The sequence below is a fragment of the Pinus tabuliformis genome, chromosome 3_1 (assembly GCF_031772625.1).
Source record: "Pinus tabuliformis cultivar Carrire ecotype Pingquan chromosome 3_1, CPIR1, whole genome shotgun sequence".
Lineage (NCBI taxonomy): Eukaryota > Viridiplantae > Streptophyta > Pinopsida > Pinales > Pinaceae > Pinus > Pinus tabuliformis.
Genome location: NC_142301.1, coordinates 368,680,455 through 368,685,846, shown reverse-complemented (window position 1 = coordinate 368,685,846; position 5,392 = coordinate 368,680,455). Strand labels below are relative to the sequence as shown.

At 34.0% G+C, this 5,392-nt stretch overlaps 1 pseudogene; it reads left to right on the top strand.

The window, feature by feature from the left end:
• The first annotated feature begins 1,109 nt into the window (after positions 1-1,109).
• Positions 1,110-1,903, top strand: LOC149187242 (dirigent protein 22 pseudogene; annotated as a pseudogene).
• The last annotated feature ends 3,489 nt before the right edge of the window (positions 1,904-5,392 follow it).

Genomic DNA, 5,392 nt, shown 5'->3' with positions numbered 1-5,392 from the left:
TTTTTATATATAGTTTTTTTTATAGTATAATATTCATTATATTAGATTTTTTTAATGTAATATTTTTATAAAGATAATTTTTTATTTTATATATTAATTTGAGTATTTTAAAATTGAATAAATATTATTAATAATATGTTAATTTTGAAAGTATTTGTATCTAACAATTAAATAAAATAAAAATGACTAAATATATATCAAATTTTACTATCATACCTAGTGAAACTGTAATATTAGTATTTTTATTGAATTTATTTATACTATCATGCCTAGTGAAACTGTAATATTATTATTTTTATTGCATTTAATTTTATTTATTCAAATATTTTTATAGAGAATTTTTTATTTTTTAGGGTTACTCTAACAATTGATATAGATTTATTTTACGATTCTTGACCTTAAACATTCCGTCGTAGTCATTTAATAGGCTAATTAATGAAAAATGTTTTAGCTATATTTTAAAAGCATCTTAAAATTTGACTATTTACGTTAATTTGTTGAACATGGTTAGAATCCATGGTCTTACCAACTTTGTATAACCGTGTATCGAATTCTCCACAAAAATTAAAGTCACATCTCCATAATTGCAAATTAGAAATTAGAAAGAGTAAATGGGTTGTTGTGTTTCGACTTTAGCAGCTTCGATGCCACAAAAGTCGAAGCATTTGAGTCAACGATGTGGAAAAGTTAATGTGCGCACTAACGAAAATACAGGTGAGAGGAGCCGTCCATAACTCTGCATTTAATTCAGAAGTTCGTATCCACCACAATATTTTAAATTTTGCCACTCGGAATATTTAGGTTTGGACAGGAGAATCGGAAAAACGCACTAAAGATTGCAACGGCTCATACAATTCAACACGTCGCACGAGCTCGCTGAAATGCCATTGGTTCACGTCAGAGGGCAGTGGAATGCGGTAACAGAAGGTGTGACCATACACTAGGAAATTCGAGTAACCCTAGGGAAAATATGTCAGAGGTGATTTCACGCCACAGCAAGACCATAACCAAATAATAAAATTGTCACAATCGACACGTTGTGACAAGAAAAACGTGTCTCTCAGGGCATCCACATTATAAGTGTAGAGCTCCAATTCAATCACCACACAATTCTTCTGTCCCTCTCTCTCCATCGAGGCATTCTAGTTTGAGAGATGGCCAACAAGGGCCTTTTTTCTGCACCAACTATTAGAGTGGCCGCTCTAGTACTGGTGTTGTTTTTTCTGGCGGAGGCCGAAGCAACGAAGAAATTAGGTCGAGAGACGATAAGCCACCTGCACTTTTATTTTCACGACCTAGTGTCGGGGAAAAATGTAACGGCCATGAAAGTGGCCTCGGCTCCCACCACGATCCATTCGCCCACTCAGTTCGGCATGTTAGTGGTGATGGATGACTCCCTAACTGAAACGCCGGAGTTGAGCTCTAAATTGGTGGGCAAAGCGCAAGGTATCTACGTTGGCTGTAGCCAAGAGAATTTGCATCTGCTCATGGCAACCACGTTTGTTTTCGAGAGCGGCAAGTATAACGGCAGCACCCTCGTCATGGTGGGGAAGAATGCGGTTTTTGATCAAGTTAGAGAAATGCCGATTGTGGGAGGCAGTGGATTGTTTCGGTTCGCTCGAGGTTACGCGCTCGCCCACACTCATTCCTTCGATTTAACCACTGGCAATGCAGTCGTGGAATACAATGTCACTGTTCTCCATTACTAGCTTCTTCGATTGCATCCATCTATCTGCCTAGGGTATAATTTCATTATATTCCGAATTTTGCCACATCGTACTATAGCGGTGAAATATAATTTCATCACATTACCTGTTTTGCCAATAAACAGTGTTGTGATCTTTAAAAGTTTCTTTAGTTTAAGAGTAATTAGCTTATGTCTTTCTTCAATAAAAACTCTACAGCACAGCTGTTGGTGTAAAGGTGTAAAACTGGAAATTTAATAATCTGGAGTAGATGATAATTCTATGTTATATTTTTTTATTTTTATCTCTGGGTTTTGTTGTTGGTTTCTTTCATACAATTTTTTTAAGTTAATTAATAAATTTATGATTTAATATTAATGTAAATATATTTTATTTCTAATTTATTAATTTATTATTTATTATGTATGGAGAAGGACGAAAATTTTAAAATAAAAATTTATTTTTAAAATTTTATATGACCAGATTATGTATGTTCTTGTCGATTTAATAGTTAAATTGTTATGAGGAGATGGGTCGGTCTCTTGTCTGATATACAAAGGTTTTTATACACTAATTGTACAAAGGTTTTTATACACTAATTGTACAAACCAATTGTATTTGGGTTGGGGATGACGTTAAAATAGATAATAATAATAATAATTTTTAAAAAATATTAATTTTTATAGATTTCATATATATGTATGTTATATTTCAACTTCATATCGAAGATGAAAGTATTTACAAATCTTCCTAACATGTAGCTTAGCTTACTTTAGGATAGTTTAATTCCCAAAATGGCTTCCATCCTCTGCCACAGCGTCTTGGCAAGTTTGACTGTTAGGAAAATACTGTACTGTATTGCAGGGCGATCCTTAAACCTATTGGAGATTCGGCTCATGGAAGGGCCCAGCCACAAACTCCACCGTTGTCTTTGTGGCGGGCCTTCCAGGACTAGAAACTACAATCGCGTTAAGGATTTGGGGCCAGGGCGATCCTTAAACCTATTGGAGATTCGGCTCATGGAAGGGCCCAGCCACGAACTCCACCGTTGTCTTTGTGGCGGGCCTTCCATGACTAGAAACTACAATCGCGTTAAGGATTTGGGGCCAGTGCAGGTTTCACTGTTATATAGTTAGATGCTCTCTCAAATTAGTGAATTCACCAGAAATCTGTGGATACAAGTTCTGCGAGTCAAGGCAAAGTAATGTGTACTTTCCTCAAAATGTGCCTAAGCCACGAAGCTCGCTTTGCCAAAACCCTATGGTTCTCAAAAGGCCGTGCTCTGAAATAGGTTTGTTGTGTGTGTCCGCAGTCAGGATGACTGTCTGCCAACTTTCGTCAGTATTATGACCCGGTATTGGGATTTATGTCTCTCGTATATCATGTTTGAATGCTTTCAAAATTAGATATTAAGAAAGTTTATAATTAATTACATCATCTTGTTCGACCGCGAGGCCAATTTGTTTTTACTTCTCACACATCCTACGATATACGATATTATACCGAGAGAATCTCTAAACGAGTTATGTTCCCTGCCGTATGGGATTTGAATGCTGAATATTCAAAAGCATAAATTAGAAGCAAAGTTTATAAATAAATTAATACATGGGCTTCATGGACCACCGGTTTATATTATATACTGCTTACATATTTTTACAATTTAATAATATTTAAGCACAGGGAGAAGAGAGATGATAAATTCAAGTTGCAGGGGGTTGAGCGGCGCTTTGCCACCTGGTGGGAGAGAAGTTCTCGCAAACTCGCCAACATAATTTATATGAAGAAAAATAAAAAGACAAAGGCACTTCATTTTGAATAAGATAATGTTAAATAAAAATGAATGATATGAAGTTTAAAATTCCTTACCACTTCAATTTTAATATAAAATGTTGATATAATGTAATGTTAAGAAATTTATTTTAAAAAACATCAAAATGATAAGAGATTTATTAAAAACTAATAATAATAAAATAAATTATATGTTAATTTTTTAATCTCGCTCATTTTCAATATCGAGGGAGTGGGATTATTGTATTGGGAGTGTTTTTTCTTTGGGTAGGGATTATAGTTCTCTTTTTTGTGGGTGTTTTTTTTATTATTTAATGTTTATCTTCTTTTTCTCCTTTCTAGACTTTTTTGTATGAGGGGTTACCATATTCTTTGCTTGTCATTTTTGTCTATTTTATTCTCATTGCCCTTTTTAGTCATTATTAGGCTATTTCACTGCCATTCAAAGTATAAACTTGAGAACATTTCCTAGGTGTCTAATAACCATAGCAACCATAGGTTTTCCATTTAGAAAAAAATTATAATCCATTCACATAAGTTAATTCCCCTATTCACTCTTCTCAAGGTGGCTAAAGGGAGAGCCAAGTTTGTAGTGCAATGATAATCCAACAAAAGTTCACTTTGTGCAAATGATGCTTAGGTAGCTCAATAAATCTCCTTTTATTGGAGATAACATACACTTAATTGTACTTTATTTTGACTAGCGAGTGGAGCCATGCATGAAAACCTCATTATTATCACGAAGAGGGCACTCCATAAGTGTATGCATGAATTTTACTAATCTCCACTCACATGAGACACCAATTAACAAGGACTAGTTATTTCAGTGCATATTCACATTTCTCTAGATTCACTATTATAATAGTCCAGCCATGTAAGGTATATTGCATTAAATTGTATTGTATTCTCTCATAATTTTCTTTTTTTTGAATGAATAGAATTCATGAATTCTTTCTTTCTCAATTTTCATTGCTCTCTTTCTACTTGCATTTTTTCTCATTTACTTCTAGATACGTCCATAATGTTCAAGTTTAGCTAGAACTTAACATGGTATTAGAGCCCACGGGATCTAAGAACAAGGAGAATATGCAATCTATTGTAGGTATTGAAGATTCGAGCTATTGAAAACAATGGAGTTTCCACCTTTTGCAATTTTCATGTCATATAACTATTTTAAATGGAATTCAAAGATTGTACTTCATCTCAGACGTAGAGGATCATATCAAATAGCCATGGAAGAAGAATATTGAACCAACTTCCACACTTGAAAATTACAAATATTTCTACCGTATGGACAAGGCCTTTGATCTCCTATGATTATCACTTTATTCAAAATTGTTGTTTCATGTCAAACGATGCATGACTTCAAATGTATTTGGAGACACTCTTTCGGAAGCGGGGTGAGATGTGGGGCCATGTATTTGAAGTGAGATCAACTCATTATATCCAAGGAGTTTTGAAAAGAAATAATATTCCTTCACAAGGTTTAAAGCATTGTTACTCGAGTTGAAAGAATGTGGAATCAATAAATCCAATAATGAAAGACAATTAAATCTTTGCATATTATCAAAATTTGGTACAGAGTATGTTATATTTGTCTCATGTTTTCACAAAGTCAGATTTCCAATAGCACCAACTTGGAATATTCCCACACTTTATGCTTTTATTGAATCCCTAATATATGAGTAAAATGAGTTCATAAAGATTGGTTCGTTGAAAATTTCCAAATCCAAGGCACTTGATGCATGAAAGGGGAAATGCAAACTCAAAATCTAATCAACAATACAAAGGAAAAGGAAAGAAAAAAGAACCAAATCCTAGAAAGAGAGGCAATCCCAAACCTCTAGATACATCCACTATCTTTTAGGAAAATAAGGGAAGGAAGGGGAAACCAAAATAAAACTATTTAAAATGTTGTT